This window comes from Artemia franciscana, unplaced genomic scaffold (assembly GCF_032884065.1).
Source record: "Artemia franciscana unplaced genomic scaffold, ASM3288406v1 Scaffold_364, whole genome shotgun sequence".
Taxonomy (NCBI): domain Eukaryota; kingdom Metazoa; phylum Arthropoda; class Branchiopoda; order Anostraca; family Artemiidae; genus Artemia; species Artemia franciscana.
This window is the reverse complement of record NW_027064236.1, coordinates 259,212-281,513: the sequence shown is the minus strand read 5'-3', so window position 1 is coordinate 281,513 and position 22,302 is coordinate 259,212. Positions and strand designations below refer to the sequence as shown.

The window sequence follows — 22,302 nt, the reverse complement described above, 5'->3', positions numbered from 1 at the left end:
CTGGGGGGTTGCATCCACCCTGGAGTTTATGTTATTTGAAATTTGAACTATTTTTAACAAAATAGATATAACATTTTTATCGGAAGCATTTGGGGGAAAAGGCAAAGGTGGGGAGCGGGACTAGTTGCCCTCTGATACTTTCGACTCTCAAAAAGGCATCAGAACTTTCAATCTCCAATCTCTGTTAAAAAAAATAAAATGATGACTAAAATATACTGATGACTTTCGTTCAGATTTACGGGCCTACGGTTTCTTGATTAACGCCTCCTTGGCAGTAGGTGCATACCTGCGAAAGTTCAAGTGAATTCGGATACTTTGGTGTGGAAGGTAGATAGGGCTCGAATGTAGCCAACGCCTCTGAAAATCCATCTGCTCTGTTTCCTAAACCCAAATTATTTGTCCTGAAGTATTAATACGGATCTGAGTAATTCCTCGAAATGGTTAAATGAAGAGAGTTCGCCTCCGAAAATACTCGGGCTTGTGTCCCATTGACCCATGATGCTTGCCCCATACATTTCAAGCGAACTGGTGAAAAGATTTTTCATACCTTTTTGCTGGAAATGCGGAGGTGAGATGTGCAGTTGAAAAGGCCGTGGACTCATATTGTCCTCCAATTATACAGGTCAAAAGTGTATGGTGCACCATAGCTACTTTCTTAAACAAAGTTAGTGGTCGCAGGGAGGGGGGTAACGATGATGAAGGAGTTACAGGCCATGTTTGTGCCTCTAATAATGCTTGTCAAATAATTATCTGCGATCCTGCTTAAAATCAAATGAAAAATAGCTACATTTGTGCAGAAAAAAAAACTGGTAATGGAAAGGGTAGGGGGGGAGTGTTGAAAATATTCCAGCCCACTTTGTGTCTCTTACAACACGGATCAAAGTGCTTGCGCAATTCCACTTCAGACAAAATTCAACATTCCTATCTTTCTGAAGGGAGTGTAAAGTACAGATAGTCAGTTTCGTAAAAACAACCAGATACAACGTTTAGGCGTAACAGGGACAAAATGTGGGTAAGTTACTATGTCAAGTTTGGAGGAAGAAACTGATTCCAAGATTTACTAAGGACTAAAAAGATTATGATGAAGATCGCTTTATAAGAGAATGCTTCTATCTCAAAACATACTAAAAATTAAAAATAATTTTTCTCCTATCACCCGGAAAAATAGAAATTTTTCAAGACTAAACATGAAAGCTTTGGGTGGTTATGATATAAAAACTTGTAAAACCATAGTTATTTGGCCCTTATGCTGGAACTGAAATATATGGTATTAAAGAGGTTCTTAAATAAATCATATGTTTTATAGAATGTGTCAAGACTGCCCCACACGCTTGGCAAGGGCAAAAATTGAATTTTTCATTTTTAGCTCATATGATTAAAACATTCTTTTTTAGGTTTTCACTAAATAGTTCACTTGTCTTAAGACATTATATGTTTGGGTCTCGGGAGCAACACAGTTTTCACTTTCGTGTATTGGAGATAATGTTAGGTTAGGGTAGGAGATAGGTTAGGTTAGGTTTCGTGTATTTCGTGTATTGGATTGTGCAACGTTCTTTTTTATGTTTTCACTAAATAGTTCACTTGTCTTAAGACATTATATGTTTGGGTCTCGGAAGCAACACAATTTTCACTTTCGTGTATTTGGAGATAATGTTAGGTTAGGGTAGGAGATAGGTCAGGTTAGGTTTTGTGTATTTCGTGTATTGGATTGTGCAACCTTCTTTTTTAGGTTTTCACTAAATAGTTCCCTTGTATCAAGACATTATATGTTTGGGTCTCGGGAGCAACACAGTTTTCACTTTCGTGTATTTGGAGATAATGTTAGGTTAGGGTAGGAGATAGGTTAGGTTAGGTTTCGTGTATTTCGTGTATTGGATTGTGCAACGTTCTTTTTTAGGTTTTCACTAAATAGTTCACTTGTCTTAAGACATTATATGTTTGGGTCTCGGGAGCAACACAGTTTTCACTTTCGTGTATTTGGAGATAATGTTAGGTTAGGGTAGGAGATAGGTCAGGTTAGGTTTCGTGTATTTCGTTCATTGGATTGTGCAACGCTCTTTTTTAGGTTTTCACTAAATTGTTCACTTTTCTTAAGACATTATATGTTTGGGTCTCGGGTAACACAGTTTTCACTTTCGTGTATTTGGAGATAAAGTTAGGTTAGGGTAGGAGATAGGTTAGGTTAGGATTCGTATATTTCGTGTATTGGATTGTGCAACGTTCTTTTTTATGTTTTCACTAAATAGTTCACTTGTCTTAAGACATTATATGCTTGGGTCTCGGGAGGAACACAGTTTTCACTTTCGTGTATTTGGAGATAATGTTCGGTTAGGGTAGGAGATAGGTCAGGTTAGGTTTCGTGTATTTCGTGCATTGGATTGTGCAACGCTCTTTTTTAGGTTTTTACTAAATTGTTCACTTGTCTTAAGACATTATATGTTTGGGTCTCGGGTAACACAGTTTTCACTTTCGTGTATTTGGAGATAATGTTAGGTTAGGGTAGGAGATAGGTTAGGTTAGGATTCGTGTATTTCGTGTAGTGGATTGTGCAACGTTCTTTTTTATGTTTTCACTAAATAGTTCACTTGTCTTAAGACATTATATGCTTGGGCCTCGGGAGCAACACAGTTTTCACTTTCGTGTATTTGGAGATAATGTTAGGTTAGGGTAGGGGATAGGTCAGGATAGGTTTCGTGTATTTGGTGTATTGGATTGTGCAACGTTCTTTTTTATGTTTTCACTAAATAGTTCACTTGTCTTAAGACATTATATGTTTGGGTCTCGGGAATAACACAGTTTTCACTTTCGTTTATTTGGAGATAATGTTAGGTTAGGGTAGGAGATAGGTCAGGTTAGGTTTCGTGTATTGGATTGTGCAACGTTCTTATTTAGGTTTTCACTAAATAGTTCACTAGTCTTAAGACATTATATGTTTGGGTCTCGGGAGCAACACAGTTTTCACTTTCGTGTATTTGGAGATAATGTTAGGTTAGGGTAGGAGATAGGTTAGGTTAGGATTCGTGTATTTCGTGTAGTGGATTGTGCAACGTTCTTTTTTATGTTTTCACTAAATAGTTCACTTGTCTTAAGACATTATATGTTTGGGTCTCGGGAGCAACACAGTTTTCACTTTCGTGTATTTGGAGACAATGTTAGGTTAGGGTAGGAGATAGGTTAGGTTAGGTTTCGTGTATTTCGTGTATTGGATTGTTTGTAAAAAAAAAAGTTTTGCATGTGTAATTTTTTCCTATTGCTATATACTTGTTCACTGATTTTATTAGATCTCTGATGTTAGCCTATTCATCGAAAATATTGTTTTACCTTTCTTCTTTCCTGCTCCCTGGAGAAAATTTAGTTTAAATGACTTTCTCTTATTTGTAATAACAATTATACGGGTTTCCAGCCTTTTACAATTACACCTGATTTTCGGTAGACAAGAAACGACCAATTTTAAACTAAAATAAGTTACAGTAAGTTCTAAACTCAATGAAAAACTTACAAACTAATAAAGGAAGCGGTTTAAATTATTTTGGGATTGTAACTGAAGTTACATATCACGCTTTAATAAATGCAGTTAGAAAAATGGCTTATTTATTTAAATTAATTAACGGAACAAATTAATTAATTTAATTAAAATAATTAGTAATGTTAGCAAAAAAGAGCTAGGTTTGGCTAAAAAAAGAGTAATGTATAAGAAATTCTTGAGCGATAAATCAAATGAGAACAGGTGGAAAGTAAACCAAGCAGAAAAAACTAATTTATGAATAAGGAGGTACAACACAGACTTTTACGAAACATTTTCAATTAAAACAAAATATTTTTGAATCTTTTTTAATTTATGATTTATTGTCATCGTTTTTAATGGTCCCATGTGGCGGATGTTTCTGCATCAAGTTGGAAATGTGTATTTGTAGTGCTTATTGCGCATGACAATTTGTCCTGGCTTGCTTATTGGCAGGTAATCAATAGTGGTCGGTTGTACACAATTTTTTTTTTCACTTTTTTGTCTCTCTGAATTCTGGGGCGTTATTGTTTATATAGTTTTAAATTTTATTCAAACCTCTTAGGAGAGTTTCTATAATAACACAGAGATATGGATTTATATTTATCCTGGAAGATTTAATGTTCCAGGGTAAATAAAATCATTATCACATTTAATACAACCCTCCTAAGAGGGTTTATCTCCTAAGAGAGTTCATATATCTAAGTTACTATGAACAGAATTGCCGAGGATCTGAAAGATGCAGCTTGATGGTATAAAATCTAAATGTTATACAAGAATATTAAGAAATTGAGTGGGAGTAGCATTTTGAGATTTGTTCCAGTTAGAGGTAAAAAATGAAACTGGATTTGTGAGTGCTAAGGAAAGGCGGGATGAATATTTCAGGAGCTGTTAAACTAGGATGAGGTTGTTGGAAGTATTGAGTAATAGCAGCTAACTAACAGCAACACGCTGCAATACCAAGCCCCCTGAGGCCAAAAAAGAAGCCCTAGGTGTATCTTCCACACCAATCTGTTTGAAGACTTTCTCTTTCATGAACTTAAAATTTTCTTTAGCACTGTCTCATGAAGTTTGTTGTTCCCGTTCGTGGACGTCCTCTGTGGGGTAAAATAGCATATATATAGAGGGGTGCAAAATGTTTGTCCAAAATCTGAAGGTTGGGCAAGTTTGCTGTATTTTTCATTTTTTTTCTCTAAAAACTGCCTTGTAATGAAACTACTGAACCAAAGCATTTTTCATAATATAGGAGAAAATAATTGACCCCATCTCCTTCCTCTCTTTAAGCGATGTCTCTTGATATCCTATTTTATCTTTTGGCCCAAGATGGATGGTTTAAAAGTACCCAACGTATCCTCATTCTTCTCTTTTAAGTCCTTAAAGTGAATTGTACACCAAATGAATATATACGAGATTCTCGTCGCTGCAGTTAAGGTTGGAATATATTGTAATGGAATATGTTCGTGATTTATTGCATCTGTTCCATTTGACAACCTGGATGCAATTAAACTCCTTTGATCTTGTTGATAATTTCTAAGACCACCCTGCTTTTCCATTTACGAAAAATTAAGCGAGAAAAAACGGGTCTTTAATTTCAATAAAGCAGTGAACAAAAAATAAAAACAAAACTATACTTTAATTAAATATATTTTTTTCCTTTTTTTTCCATTGAGGAAGGATACCGGACGTGGGGCCAAAATATTCGGAATATTTTTAAATTAAAATGCTGTTTTGTTTTTAGTTTTTGTTCACTGCTTTGTCGAAATTAAAACTCATTTTTCTTGCATAGTTTTTTTTATTTTGTTCCATAGAGGTAACAGTAGTAGCGGTAGCAATAGTAGTATTAGTGTACGGGGCTTTGATTGAGTTTTCCCTTACGATTTCAGCAAAAGCAGGCAAACCTGGTTCAAATTAGGAATAAAAGTCTTCTAGATTACGGCTAGATCAATTTTTTGAATTTTCTAAGTATTGGTGTTGACAAATGCAAAAATAAATCAAAGCAGTATTGAGAAAACTTAAACTAAAATCGTGCTCTTAGAAGCCACAGTAATGATAGCTGTCAAGTATGGTCGTAAAAGTGAGCGCTTTAAAAATCGTGGAAGATATGTTGTGTTTTTTGGAGGCAGTGTTAGATAGAGATTTTAGGCTATCGTTTATGTCACTCAACATGGATAATAATCTTCGACAATTCGGCTTGATTCCACTGTCCATGTCCATAATTAAAGAGAAATCAAAGTAATTCAGGTCGATTCGCAATAAGATTTACAAATAGCCGAGATTTAGCTAGGGCTATCTCGAGCCAATCAGATTTTTTCGTAGAATTTTGCAGCCAGTATGAAAATTCTATTGAAAATTTGATTGGTTCAAATTCATGTTAAATCCCATAATTAGTAAATCCTAATTGTGAATGGGCCCTTAGGTGATCCTTTAAGAATGCAAAAGGCCAAGTTGCCAGAAGTTTAGGCTTTTTGGCAACATAGCCAGGGATAAACAAAAAGCACAACATCATTGACTGGGACGGAAGAGTCAATGAGAAAAAAAAAATCAAAATGCTAGCAGTTATTTTCTTGTCATCTGGTTGTGCTTTGCTCAGCGGGTTGCACTTTGCTATTGTAATAAAAAATAAAGACAAATCTATTTACTCTTATTCTCATTTCTGACCACATGATTATTTTAATCGATGAGATAGATGGGGTTACTGTATTTGCAATAACCGTTGCTCAATCCTTGCACAATTCACTGTATATGTTTATTCAATAAAAAGTTTCATTTTTGGATTTCTTCTATTGACATGTAGATTCGGTTTACTTACCAATGACAATCATTGGAAATACTACTGAGATGTCCGATACTGTAGTTTGAAATTATGTTCTGGAGTTATTTTCTTGAATGTTAGGATTCCTTTCATTCCTTATGATGGAACTAGTAGTACTAAAAATCTAAAAGTAATACTATGTTCTGAAAATGGACGTTTATTTCCGTGCTATTTTTCTTTGAATCATTAATGGTATGGGTGTGTCGGATAGCCTACGGGCTATTACAAAAATAATTGAAAATGTTCACTCATTGTTTTGTTTAAATAGATGTTTTGTGTTATCTAAATTGCAAAAGTCATTTCTATTTTTATTTTGTCTTATAAACGTGAAATAGGTTTTGAGTCTATATGCAGATGCTTACTGCCAGGTTTTATTTTTGTTTTGTTTTTTTCGGGAGGGGGGAAGGTGCCAAAAAAGAGAAAGACTTTATTTTAACATATAATAAAAGTGTGAAAATTTACAAGAAGAAACACAATGATCTCGATTTTTGGAAGGTAAGGAGAGGACTATTAACAGTAGCCTTATGTTCTGTCTCACGGACAGAATCGTAGTTCAACCTTGATGCCAAGCCATAAAGTCGCTTCATAGACACATTATCCATTAAAATGCTTTTAAGAACCCATTCATTAGCTAGCTTAATCCTGGAAATAATTTTATTCCAAGGTTATATATAGCCCCATCGCACAGCCTCTGCTGAAGGTAAATATTAGCTAAAAATGAGATTCAGATGCCGAATTTTGTCGTGGAATATTAATGGAAAAGTTACCGATCGAATCCCAACTCTTTCGCAGTGCTTACAGTTTCCTGACCTAGTTCTGATTCAGGAGGATTTCCTGTCAGAAGACCGCCAAAGCCTGTTATCACTATTTTCTAATTCTTATCTCCTCTTTCGTAGTGCAGTTGTGAGACTGTGAGGTAGACCATCTGGCGGTCTCGCTATCCTATCCCGATTTCATTTCAAGCTATTAGCAGAGACTGATTACTTTATTGCCGCTAAGCTTGAAAATCATGTAGTATTTAACGTTTATCTGCCTAACAATTATACCAACGAACAGTCTGATTCACGATTTGCGTCTGCCTGCAAGCTTTTTGGCAGGTTTCTTAAAAAAGTTGCCTCTAAATCTGTTATAATCAGCGGAGACTCTAATGTAGATTTAACAAATACAATGTCTCCCCGATCACAAGTTTTTTAGGGGTGCCTTCCTCCGACTATTGTGTATGGCCTAAGAATGACAACTTTTCATATATTGGGTCGCTTTCATCAACTTCTAACTTAGACCATGTTGTTGCTTCGTTTGGCAGTCACGAGGTCAAAGTCTTAAAAGAAGGATTCTATTCTGAACACCTTCCTATCTCTACTTACTTTTATTCATACCCACCTGTGGCTCAAAATACAGAATCAAATTGATTTTCGTACCGAGATTGGAAAAATATGTTAAGTGAGTTCTTCAGTAAAGTCTGTGACGAGATGCTAAGCAAAATCAAAGTGCCTTTCAATCTTTTATGCGATCGTACTGTGCTGCTACAAAGTGAATAGAACATTTCAATTGAGCTCACTTCCTACTTGGCACAAATAAATCACGCGCTGAAATGTGCTGAAAGAAGCACCGTTCCTCTTCGACGTGTTCGTAAAAAGTCTGAGCTAGAAGATTGGTCAAAAATAAGAGATTTAGTGAATGTGTGTAATTCAGCCAAGCTATGGCTTTCTATTTGGAACGACTGTGGTCACCCGAGAGATGGCTTAGTAAATGAATCGAGGCTCCGTATGAAACGGAAATTTAACAAGGAACTGAAAAACCATAAATTAATAATGTAAAAAAAAATGTAATCCGTATTGCTGGACACCTTTTCAAACTCTGGAAGTACATTAAGCCTTCCAAAGCCCAGAGTGTTAGTGTGCCTTAAAAAAAGTGGGTTGAATATTTCGCAAGGGAATTCAGTGCTCCCAACAAAACAGCTTGACCTTGTTCTTTCAAATAAGACGAAATCTTTCCTGGATGCGTCGTCAAGTGTTTTTCACTCTTGGATTCCGAAACTAAAGAAATAATCTTCATCTGGTGTTGATTTTATTTCAGCGAGGCACCTGCAACTTGCAGTTTATTTAATCGAGCACATTTAGCACTACTGTCTCAGATGATCCTTGTTTGTGGTGTAGTCCCTTTGCAATTTTGTATCGGACAAATAACTCCCATCCTTAAAAAGGGGAAAAAAGACGCTTCCCTGTGCAGTTCATATCGCCCCATTTCCATATCATGTACTACCGTCAAGCTCTTTGAGTCTTTTTTGACAAGAGATATTGAAGAAAATTGTTCTACCCCTCCTCGTCAGTCTGGGTACCAGCGAGGCTTAGGTAGAGAGCATGCTCTCTTTCTACTTATTAATGTGCTGAAGGATATTGAAGAAAGAGGTTAATTCCTTGTCTTATGTGCATTCGATGTTGCAAGAGCTTTTGACTCGTGTATATTTTCGCAAGTTTTGCTTGAGGCCCTTTTTAAAGGTACTGATGCTGCGGTAATCACTTGTTTAAGATACATGTATAGAAAGCTGAAGGCTGGAATTAAAGATGGTAGTCAACTATTTCCGATTCCAAGAGGTGTGCGTCAAGGAGCTCTGGCTTCTCCGGTTTTGTTTAATAATTGTGTTACTGGTGCTCAGGATAAGCTGAAATGTACTTCTATCTTCAAAGGAGTTCATGTTTCACTAATTACATTTGCATTCTAACGAAAATTAAAAGTTCTAGTGCCCTTTTAAAGCGACCAAAAAAATCGGAGTTCACCTTGGCCCCCTCCCAGTAAGTTACGTGGGAGTATCTTTCCATGGAGGAATTTATCATGAGGGAAGAGAATTTCTATGAAGGGGACGCAGGATTTTCCAGTATTATTTAAAAGAAAACAACGAGAAAATAAACAATTTTTTTTGACTGGAAGTAATGAGCAGCATTAAAACTTAAAACAAATATAATATGTTACGTATATAAGGGGGTTTGTCTCCTCCACAATACCTTGCTCGTTACGCTAAAGCATTTTTTTACGGTTTTTAACTATTTGTTTTATGGCCTTTGTGATTCAGAGGTCATTCTCAAGGATTTGGGACAAAATTCAAGCTTTAGTGTAAATAGCGAGGTATTGACGAGGGGGTGAAACCCCTTATATACGTTATAAAAATACACAAATATAGAAGTTCGTTACGTAAGTTAATTCGTAAGTTACAGATGTTTATTACTAACAAGAACGTTCGTAAAAAAAATCTAGTTGCACTTTTAAGTTACTAAAAATTAGAGGGCAACTAGGCCTCCTCCTCCGCCCTGTTTTTTTTTTTTTATTAAAATAGTCCGATCAAAACTACGAGAAAGCTCTTTAGCCAAAAAAAAATTACACTGCAAATCTCGTTTTAATTATTCATGTGCGATGTGCCAAAATCAAAACATGCATTAATTAAAAAACATTCAGAAATTCAATAAAAAAACAAGTTTTTTTAATTGCAAGAAAGGAGCAACATTAAAACTTAAAAACGAACAGAAATTATTCTGTATATGAAAGGGTTTGTCCCGTCCTCAATGCCTCGAGTCCAAAGAGAAAGGGTGGTTTTTTCAAATATTTTGCTTGTCATCAATTTTAGGAAATTAGGTGTTTCTAGACGGAATAAAACTGTTTGGTTTACACAGATATATAAACATTCTATAACAGAAACTTATTTGATATGAATATGAGTTTTCAATAACAGGTGTTGCAAGTAATAACAGTTATTTATATATAACTGTAATATTACTGCTATAGAAGTTCATAACCTATAAATCTATATATATATATATATATATACTAGCTATTGGGGTGGCGCTTCGCACCACCCCAACACCTAGTTGGTGGGGCGCTTCGCGCCCCCCCAAGCCCCCCCGCGCGCGTAAGTCGTTACGCGCCATATTAGTTACGCGCCATATTAGTTACGCGCCATTGTAGTTGTGTCCCTGTGTCCCACCTGTGAATATAGATAGATTTATATATGTGTTTCAAACTACGTAAAAATTGCGAATATACAACATTCTTGGCTTTCCCATTGTCTGTCCATATACAAAGCCGTATGTACTAATAATGACGTCATATGCAAACGCTCTTTTTACAAACAAACAAACATGCATACACACAACTCGTTTTTATATAGATAGATAGATAGATAGATACAATACAAATTAACTACGTAAAACTTGTGAATATACAACAGTCTTCGCTGTCCCATTGTCTGTGCGTATAAATAGATTGTCAGGTTTACCGACCCTCAAAGATGCAACATACAATTGTACATTGGTAAAGCAATCTGTATTAAGATCTATACCGCATTTTTCTAGTGATTGCCCTTGAGCTTTGTTGATGGTGGTTGCAAATGCTAATCGAATTCGGAATTGCAATCTTTTAAATTGAAAAAGCAGATCCGTTGGAATCATGGGAATGCGAGGAATAAGAACAGCCTCACCCTCATAAGACCCTGTCAAGATTGTGGCATCTATTAGGTTTTCCATTGTTTTTTTTTTACGGCAAGTCGCGTGCCATTGCAAAGCTTTGGTGGGTTGATATTTCTTAAAAGTATTATTGGTACGCCTAGTTTTAGTTGTAGCAGGTGTGGTGGACACCCTGAAGGATCTATGGAATTTAAAAATTCAGATGGATAATTAACCGCTTCATTTGGATATTGCACGTGGGAGTTTCTGTAGAATGCAAGTTCAGAGGCAATTTCAAAGCGGAATGAGCAGTTCTTCCACCAGGCAGCAATGTTGCGGCTATTCCGGACGACGCAATTGCCAACGTTATATCATTTTTAGATCGAATTGATGCCAGAATCAGTTTTATCACAAACGTTTTACCAGTACCTCCTGGCGCATCCAAAAAGAAAATTTCTCCAACGTTGTTATCGACACAATGCATTATCGTATCATAAATGTCTTTTTGTTCCGACGTTAACTTGGAAATGTTATTTTGTACATACGACAATAGATCACTCGTACTGTAACTTTGTTCACGATCCAATTCTACACATGTCGAAACAGCAGCGATACGGTTAGGTGAAGGCATTCCCTCTGTAGGAGCTGATGGAGAGCAAGTTGTTAAAATGATGCGAAACAATGCACGAATTTGACTTGGGGTTGACGTTTCGCACGCGTCATTGATGCAGTTATCCCAGTGTTGGTCATTCTCCAATAAATTCAGAGCTTGGCATGCACTACGGTAAGTGTCATGTATAGTACCATTTACAGTCCTCAAATACTCAAAGGATGTCGGACCGGGTACATTCACCAAAAGCAGGCGTAGAAAGAAGCATTCATGTTGATTGGGGTGAACGGTGTAGAGTCTTCCTATCGTGGTATCTTTGAAGATGGTAGGTTGGCCGTCGACTGACTTACCCTGTTTTCGACGTTCAAATACTTTATTTTTAGTATTCCACGTGTAATACGAAGGCACTTCAGTATACAGCAGTTTTTTTTGCAAAAGAATCATTTTTGCAAAGCGAAAAAAAAGCTGTTAATGTTGTATCCGGTGGATTCAGGACTCTTTGTTGCACGTTGGTTTCCGTGAAATAAACACGTTGACCATTCTGTAAATGTACCGCTAAGTGAACAACAGCTGGACTACGTTCATGTATCGGAAATGAAAGAATTCGCAAAACAGCTTCATTACTGCTTATGTATCTTCCAGCCTGATATTCTACGATTTCATCGAAATCTTTGATTTCGGACTGCAAGCCAAAAACTGCCATGTCACTGCCTTTGTTGACGTATTTACATATGTATTTGATTGCCTTTACGGAGTTACAGTATTCAACGTTTATGTGTGCATTAAATGTTTTTGATAATAATGGGGAATATGGAACAACCCACTGGTTATCTACTTCGATGGTGGTACCGTTACGCTTCTTTATTATTGCTGTTTTACCGCCATCTTCAGTAGATCTTCTTCTATATTGTGGGTAACCATCATTGCCAGTAATTGTTTTGGGTACTAAAAGTCGAGGATATTGCTTTGTGCACCTTCCTTTGGCCATGCATGGTGAATTTTCGTTCAGTGCACCGCAAGGTCCATGTATCATATTTTTTACAATAATATCATGTAACCCCTTATCGACATTTTTATCAGGTATTTCAGCGGAAATCACATCATCAATTTCGTTTGAAGTAATTTTTTTATGTAGCCAGATTAGTATATGTGCGTGTGGCAAACCTCGTTTTTGCCATTCCACTGAGTACATCCAGCATCGCACTGACCCAAACACTTCATGTTTTACAAGGTAGTTTATCAGTGATTTCAACTTTTGCCGGAAGACACGTGCCGTAATGTCATGCCTATGAACCGCCGATTGTCCTTGAAGTAAAAGCTGCAGTATCTCGTCCCAAGATTGATTACATGTAAATGTAATAAATAAATCTGGACGACCATAGAGACGAACATACGCAATAGCATCTTGAGCATATTCATGCATATGACGGGGACTGCCAGCATATGACGAAGGTAAAATTGTTAATCTTCCAACGTTTGTGGTATTACCGTCATTTATAACTGCATCTCGCAAATGAATGTATTGTTCAGAGCGGAGCTTGGTCTGATTCAGGCGGATATATAGCAAACGTTCTGATTCAAGTTTAGCATACATATCCACGACAAATTGGTGAAACAATTCACGACATTTTAAAATATAATTTTCTTAATCCTGCCGAATCATTAGTCTATAGGAATAATAATGCATTGCACTGCATTTCTTATTCATTTCTTTGTTAGTGGCTGGATTCATCAATTTAATATTAAAGTGATAGCCGTCGGCTCCATCCCAAAAAATGATAGGATATTGTAGGGCATCGTAGCATCGATGAGTTTCAGCAATTCTTAACAACTGAGCGTTTCGCTTATGTAGAATAATATCTCGAGGTAAAAACTGATCACCGACCATAACGATTGCCACTTCGTCGATAGTCGGAGCATTGTATCTACGCACATGTTGGCCGGGAGGCGTTTTGTCAGCGGAAATAACAATTTTATGAGTATCAGTAGGCATCAAATCGATGGCTGTTTTGAACAGACGCACTAAATTATTATTTTCGTGGAAAAGATGTTGCAATTGGGAAACGATTGTCCTTTCAACGTTGGGAGAAATTTCGCAACGTGCATTCAATTCAGAATTTCTATCACTGATGAAGTACAATTGTAAAAATTTATGATTCTCGCCTGAGAATGGTAGAAGGGACCCTGCTTTATGATAAATTTGCCCTTTTACTTTGAAAGTAGACATAAATTGATCTGGATTTTCGATTTGGGCTCCAAACGACGTCATTTGGAAACATGAGTTGTATTGTCTGATTTTTGACAAAAAACGCTTAGATTCTGACGTAGTTCCAGTAAGGAAAGTCTTCAATGGCTCTGGTGGTGCAGCCAATAGAGGAAGTTTAACTTTTCCTGAGGCGCAACACATTCCCATTGTTTCACCATTGAATTTCAAGGCCTTGCAATAGGGACAAATTTTAGACATTGTCCCGATTTGAACACATCTACTCAAGCTATAATCATCGACTGGGTTGTACCTGAATGCCAGGCGATAACTTTCAGATTGCTCTGATTCCTCGGCACGCTTTCTTTTCTTACTTTCTCTTTCAGCAGCAAGCCTGATTTCTTGCTGTTCTTGTAATTCCTCGGCACGCCTTCTTTTTTCACATTCTCTTTTAGCAGCAAGTCTGCTTCTGCGTTGCTCTGGTAGTTCCTCGGCATGCTTTCTGTTCTTTCTTTCTCTATCAGCCTCAAGCCTGTTTCCCTGCTGGTCTTTTGATTCCTCGGCACGCCTTCTTTTTTCACTTTCTCTTTTAGCAGCAAGTCTGCTTTCGCGTTGCTCTGGTAGTTCCTCGGCACGCTTTCTTTTCTGACTTTCTCTATCAGCAGCAAGTTTTTTGGCATAGACTCTTTGAGCATCTTCATCAGTCATTGTAAACTTAAACATTAATAGATTTCTACGCGAACATATGTCTTATATAACTTGAATGACGTCACCTTCAAGCAAAAATGACGGCAACTAATTTCATGACGTCAGCCGAAACATGACGTCACCTGATCCACAGATCCACAGATCCACAGACAGACAGACAACTTATTTTATATATATAGATATATATATATATATATATATATATATATATATATATATATATATATATATATATATATATATATAAATAAGTTGTCTGTCTGTGTGTCTGTCTGTCAGGTGACGTCATGTTTCTGTGTCGACTGACGTCATGAAGTTAGTTGTCGTCATTTTTGCTATGACGGTGACGTCATTAAAGATATTTAAGACAAGCGTTCACGGAAAAATGTTTAATTGTAAAATGACTGAAGAACCTACAATGGCAACAGCCGAGGAAGCTGCTCAAAGAGTCTATGCCAAAAAACTTGCTGCTGATAGAGAAAGTAAGAAAAGAAAGCGTGCCGAGGAATCACAAGAACAGCAAGAAAACAGGCTTGCAGCTGATAGAGAAAGTAAGAAAAGAAATCGTGCCGAGGAATCACAAGAACAGCAAGAAAACAGGCTTGCGGCTAAAGAACGCAAAACCGCGCAGTTAGATGAAAATCCACCTGAAAAGCGAGAGTCAAAACATATCAAAACTGAAAATGATAGCGATGATGATTGGGTTTGGGATTTTCACTTGGATAAGGTCATCAATGCCTACCAGATTTAAGTTAAAAAACAAAGGTTCGGCGATATGTACTTCATAGTGACGCTGAAAAATAAAGAAGAAGAAAAAACTAAAAAATGTAAAAAACTAAAAAAAACTAAAAAGAAAAAACACTCAAAGATAAATTACAGACCGGGACACAAATGACGACCGACACAGAGGGAATATAAATGACGGCCGGGAACCTCAAAGAAAAATTACAGACTGGGACACCCGGACACAAATCACGACCGGGACACAGGGACACAACTACAACGGGGACGCCGGGGGCACAGGCGGGATATATAATTGACGACTGAGACACGGATTGTTTGAATAGAAATTATAGACTGGGACACAAATGACGACCGGGACACTGGGACACAGGGAATATAAATGACGACCGGGACACTCAAAGAGAAATTACAAACTGGGACACCATGACACAAATGACGACCGGGACACAGGGAATGTAAATGCTTTTTATATGCAGAGACAATGGGACAGCGAAGAATGTTGTATATTCGCATATTTTACGTAGTTAAAAATATATATTTATATCTATCTCTATTCACAGGTGGGACACAGGGACACAGCTACAATGGCGCGTAACTAATATGGCGCGTAACGACTTACTCGCGCGGGGGGGGCTTGGGGGGGCGCGAAGCGCCCCATCAACTAGGAGTTGGGGTGGCGCGAAGCGCCACCCCAACAGCTAGTATATATATATATATATAAGTTGTCTGTCTGTCTGTCGAGTAACGTCATTATAAGGATTGAGCTTTATGTCGTCATGAAGTTAGACATCATATACCAATTCAAAAACGAATGTATTCAAGCCGAAGTAGCTGAGTTGGTAAAGCGTTATGTTCCAGGTTCTAGGTCCGAGAGGTTCCAGGTTCGAACTTTAGCTTTAGCATTAATACAAAAGAAGAAAAAAGCTAAAAAAGGTAAAAACTACAAAAAAACTAAAAAGAAAATACTAAAAAAACTAAAAAACTAAAAAAAAAATAAAAAAAGGTAAAAAACTAAAAACTAAAAAAGAAAAAAAACTAAAAAAAAACTAAAAAAAGGTAAAAACTAAAATAAAAAACTAAAAAGAAAAAAAACTAAAAACTTATAAAAAACTAAAAAAACTAAAAACGGAAAAAGAAAAAAAAACTAAAAAAAAAGTAAAAACTGAAAAATTCGCGCCACCCCAACAGCTAGTCTATATATATAAAAATAAGTTGTCTGTCTGTGGATGGATGGATGGATCAGGTGACGTCACCTGAAAAAACTGGATTAGGTGACGTCAAAACTGAAAAAACTAAAAAAAGGCAAAAACTACAAAAAAAACTAAAAACTAATAAAAAAAATAAAAAAGCTAAAAAACTAAAAAAACTATAAAGGTAAAAACCAATAAAAAACTAAAAAAAAAACTGAAAAAACTAAAAAAAGGCAAAAACTACAAAAAAAAACTAAAAACTAATAAAAAAAGTAAAAAAGCTAAAAAACTAAAAAAACTAAAAAAACTAAAAAAAAGGTAAAAAACTAAAAAAAATAAAAAATAAAAAAAAACTAAAAAAAAAGAAAAAAACTGAAAAATAAGCTAAAATAAAGGTAAAAACCAATAAAAAACTAAAAAGAAAAAAAGGAAAAAACTAATAAATGACGACACTCAAAGAGAAAGCGACCAGGACAAAAGGAATGTTCGATTAGCAATCAACAAAGCACCGGGACACAGGGAGTATAAATGACGACCAGGACATAAGTAAAAAAAAAAACTATCTATATATATAAAAATAAGTTGTCAAACTAAAAAAAGGCAAAAACTACCAAAAAAACTAAAAACTAATAAAAAAGCTAAAAAACTAAAAAAACTAAAAAAAGGCAAAAACTACAAAAAAAACTAAAAACTAATAAAAAAAATAAAAAAGCTAAAAAACTAAAAAAACTAAAAAAACTAAAAAAAGGTAAAAAACTAAAAAAACTAAAAACTAAAAAAAACTAAAAAAGGAAAAAACTGAAAAATAAGCTAAAATAAAGGTAAAAACCAATAAAAAACTAAAAAAAAAACTGAAAAAACTAAAAAAAGGCAAAAACTACAAAAAAACTAAAAACTAATAAAAAAAGTAAAAAAGCTAAAAAACTAAAAAAACTAAAAAAACTAAAAAAACTAAAAAAAGGTAAAAAACTAAAAAAAATAAAAAATAAAAAAAAACTAAAAAAAAAGGAAAAAACTGAAAAATAAGCTAACATAAAGGTAAAAACCAATAAAAACTAAAAAGAAAAAAAGGAAAAAACTAAAAAAAATTTTCATCTAAAAAACTAAAAAAAACTAAAAAAGGTAAAAACTAAAAGAACTAAAAAAGAAAAAAATAAATGACGACACTCAAAGAGAAAGCGACCAGGACAAAAGGAATGTTCGATTAGCAATCAACAAAGCACCGGGACATAGGGAGTATAAATGACGACCAGGACATAAGTAAAAAAAAAATTAACAAAACTAAAAAGAAGGTAAAAACTACAAAAAAACTAAAAAGAAAAAAAACTAAAAACTAATAAAAAAACTAAAAAATCTAAAAATCTAAATAAACTAAAAAAGAAAAAAAAAAGAAAAAAATAAAGGAGAAAAACAAAACTAAAAAACGAATGTATATACAGACCGGTACACCGGGATACAAATGACGACCGGGACACAGGGACACAACTACAACGGGGACACCGGGGGAAACAGGGGGATATAAATGACGACCGGGACAAAAAAACTAAAAAGAAAAAAAAAACTAAAAACTAATAAAAAAACTAAAAAATCTAAAAATCTAAATAAGCTAAAAAAGAAAAAAAAAGGAAAAAAATAAAGGAGAAAAACAAAACTAAAAAACGAATGTATATACAGACCGGGACACCGGGATACAAATGACGACCGGGACACAGGGAATATAAATGACGACCGGGACACAGGGACACAACTACAACGGGGACACCGGAGGAAACAGGGGGATGTAAATGACGACCGGGACACCGGGACAGGGAATGGTCGATTAGCAATCACCATCAACAAAGCTCAAGGGCAATCATTAGAATCATGAGGTATAGATCTGAATACAGATTGTTTTCCCATGGACCATTATATGTTGCATGTTCAAGAGTCGGTAAACCTGACAATCTATTTATATGCAAAGACAATGGGACAGCAAAGAATGTTGTATATTCGCAAGTTTTACGTAGTTAAAACCATATATATATATATATCTATCTATATTCACAGGTGGGACATAGGGACACAACTACAATGGCGCGTAACTATTATGGCGCGTAACGACTTACGCGCGCGGGGGGGCTTGGGGGGGCGCGAAGCGCCCCCACCAACTAGGTGTTGGGGTGGCGCGAAGCGCCACCCCAACAGCTAGTATATATATATATATATATAAGTTGTCTGTCTGTCTGTCGAGTAACGTCATTATAAGGATTGAGCTTTATGTCGTCATGAAGTTAGACATCATATACCAATTCAAAAACGAATGTATTCAAGCCGAAGTAGCTGAGTTGGTAAAGCGTTATGTTCCAGGTTCTAGGTCCGAGAGGTTCCAGGACCGAGAGAACCGAGAGGTTCCTAAAAAAACTAAAAAACTAAAAAAAAAAAAATAAAAAAAGGTAAAAAACTAAAAACTAAAAAAGAAAAAAAACTAAAAAAAAACTAAAAAAAGGTAAAAACTAAAATAAAAAACTAAAAAGAAAAAAAACTAAAAACTTATAAAAAACTAAAAAAACTAAAAACGGAAAAAGAAAAAAAAAACTAAAAAAAAAGTAAAAACTGAAAAATAAAGGAGAAAAAGAAAACTAAAAACCAGTACACAGGGAATATAAATGACGACCGGGACACTCAAAGAGAAATTACAGACTGGGACACCGGGACACAAATGACGACCGGGACACCGAGACACAGGGAATATAAATGATGACCGGGACGCTCAAAGAGAAATTACAGACTGGGACACTGGGACACAAATGACGACCGGGGCATATAAGTGACGACCGGGACACTCAAAGATAAATTACAGACTGGGACACCGGGACACAAATGACGACCGGGACACCGAGACACAGGGAATATAAATGACGACCGGGACGCTCAAAGAGAAATTACAGACTGGGACACTGGGACACAAATGACGACCGGGATACTGGGAATATAAATGACGACTGGGACACAGGGACACAACTACAACGGGGACGTGCGAAGCGCCCCCACCAACTAGGTGTTGGGGTGGCACAAAGCGCCTCCCCAAAAGCTAGTATAATATATAAATAACCTATATAAAAATAACCTATAAATATAACCTTTAAACTCAAACAGATAAATATTAAAACAGACTTTTGGTAACATTTTATCAGTCTTATTTTGTTAATAATATGAAAAAAACTTCGTTTTCTTAAAGAGTTAAAGAGGCTGCGTCCCAAAGTCGAACCTTAAAACGTACAGGAATTAGAAGAGGCAGTTGGGGGGCTGCCGCCCCCCAAACCCCCAGCTTTTAAAGACTCTTTTGGACAGGTTTTTTTTGTGGGGGGACTTCATTGTTACTAATTACTAGTTTCGGCGCAATGGTTCTCCTGTCCTCTTGTGTTTAACATTTTTCGAAGTTATTCCATTATTCATTCATTTCAATTTTTTGTTAATTAAAAGAGGGCCTTTCCGAAGCCAAGAGCTGGGGGTTAGCAAAAAAACAAAAAACCTGTACAAAAGAGTCTTTAAAAGCTGGGGGTTTGGGGGGCGGCAGCCCCCCAACTGCCTCTTCTAATTCCTGTACGTTTTAAGGTTCGACTTTGGGACGCAGCCTCTTTAACTCTTTAAGAAAACGAAGTTTTTTTCATATTATTTCTGTATGTTTTTCTACAATCCATGGTGGATGTAATTTAATAATTCCTGTACTCCTCGTCTCTCAAATGATAAGCTGTCCAGGTGTTATCAAAATTTTTTTGATGTTGTGAAAAAAAACCGCCCGTAAGGGACTTGAACCCTTGACCCGAGGATTAAAAGTCTCACGCTCTACCAACTGAGCTAATAACTTGCATGTGTATAAATATAACTTCTCAATAGCTTTTAAAAATTTCAAATTAACATGGGCTCTTATGGAGAGAAATCCGTTAATTAAATTAGCTAATGGGTGGTTTCTGGTAAACAGGGAAGGAGTTATCGGATCAAGCTGAAATTTCGCTGATAGCTCCTGGGCCGTAGGGGACCTTAACTTGTGAATTTCAGCCCGATCGGACAACGTTAAAAGGGGTGGGGGGGGGGGGGTTGGAGGGTCGAAACGTTCGGGGGGTTAAGATTTTCCTACGAAACTTTCATGGGCACTTACTCGGAGAATTCCGCATCGAATGAGTCTTCGTACACCCAGATCCGATGTCGGATGTGACCTGTAGGCGTCTAGGAAAAAAAAGTAAATGAATTTTAAGTGGCTATGCGTGGTTTCTGGAAAACAGGGAAGGAGTTATCGGATCAAGCTGAAATTTCGCGGATAAGCTCCTGGGCCCTAGGGGACCTTAACTTGTGAATTTCAGCCCGATCGGACAACGTTAAAGGGGGGCTTGGGTTGACAGGTCGAAACTTTCGGCCAGATTTTCCCCATGAAGAAAAAGTTGGAGGGGGATGAAATTTTGCAGGTTTCTTAGTTGGAGCTCGGGCTACGAAATGCATCCCTCCCCATCCGTCTGCGACCACTGGAACCGAAGATCGCTTAACATTGTCGTGTGTCGCCTCTTTATAGAGGCACGAGTGTGCCTCCTTGATAGTGATAAAGTTTTGTTACTGTAAGTAACTATTTGAGAAAATTCAATAAAACTGCTATTAACCAAAATGAATCAATAGTTAGAACATTACTGTTAAGTAACAACAACGTCACTTGTTCAGCAAAACCCCCCATCCTGATTCACATTAAAACTTAATCGCAATTTACGTATGTTTAGTAGCATGAAAACAAATGGAAGAGTGATTTATCCCTCAGCTTAATGGCTAATGACAATTATATTGAGTTTTCTTTGAAAAAAAACGTAATCGAAATATACTAAATAAAAGGATTTCATCTTAAATTCACGAAGTATAGGCTTTTCAGTAGCCGACAAATTGTAATTTTCATTCAATATGCCACTAAAAACACCGTTTAGTCAACACAAAGGAATCATCGGTAATTTAACTTGGGCACAATAGGAATTAAAAACTATGAACTGGACCAAGATATGTTAAAAACAAAGTCTAAATTAAAATTAATTCTTAAATTATTAAACCAATTACTTTAATTAAGATCCCAAAGTAAAAAGTGAAACATTACATAAAACAAAAATGAAAAGGAGTAAAAAAAAAATTGTACGTTACTACCTTTTGTCACTATTTTTTCTATTATCACTTTTTAGCGAATTTACTTAGTTTTTACATGTTTACCATTAGCTTTTGTTGAATAGGCTCACATAGTGTTTTTTTCTTTTTCTAGGAGAAAAGATTGAGTTACCTCTCTTATTAATTTTAGACTCTCTTTAGTAGTTCCATTAAAGGCCTAACTTGTTTCTGGGCTCTCCTCTAAAATACCCTTTCCATATTAATTATTGCCTTTGTTTGTTTTTGTATTTTATTTCTGCACTTGTGGCCCTGAAGGGGCCACAGGCCCACAAGGAAAAGAGGAGGTAGATAAGCTTCTGATCCAAGTTAATTTTTTTTTCAACTTAAAGTAGGAAGAAACATTAAAACTTAAAACGAACAGAAATTATTAATTATAACAGGGGGTGGCCCCCTCACGAACACTTCGCTTTATACGCTGAAGTTTTTTGCACTTAAAAAGAGGTACTTATTGTTCTAATTAAATTATCGTTGTGTTTCGGGAGTCGTTTTAAAAGAATTTGTACAAAATTTAAACATTAGCGTAAAGAGCGAAGTGTTAACAAGAAGGAAACCCTCCTCATATACAAAATAATTTCTGTTTGAGTTTTAATGTTGCTGCTCACTTTCAGCTAAAAAACTTGTTTTTGCATTTAATTTCTGATCGCTTTTTAAATAACAGCCTGATATCTGGCTCCACTTTCACGGAAATCCTCCTCCCTACAGAAACTCTCCTCTGGATAATTCAATCCAGGCAAAAATTTAAGATTGAGTTACGCTCTTATTAATTTTAGACTCTCTTTAGTAGTTCCATTAAAGGCCTAACTTGTTTCACAGCTCTTTTCTAAAATATCCTCCCCAAATAAATTATTGCGTTTTGTGGAAATTAAAATTAGTATTTTGCTTGTATACCTGTTTCTAATGTCTGTATTTTGAATGAATCAATCGTTAG

The 22,302-nt window shown here is 36.0% G+C and overlaps 1 protein-coding gene across 1 annotated transcript in view; it reads left to right on the top strand.

The window, feature by feature from the left end:
• The window catches only part of LOC136043187 (uncharacterized), a 105,191-nt gene that overhangs the window by 30,537 nt on the left and 52,352 nt on the right, over positions 1-22,302 (top strand). The window lies entirely within an intron of this gene.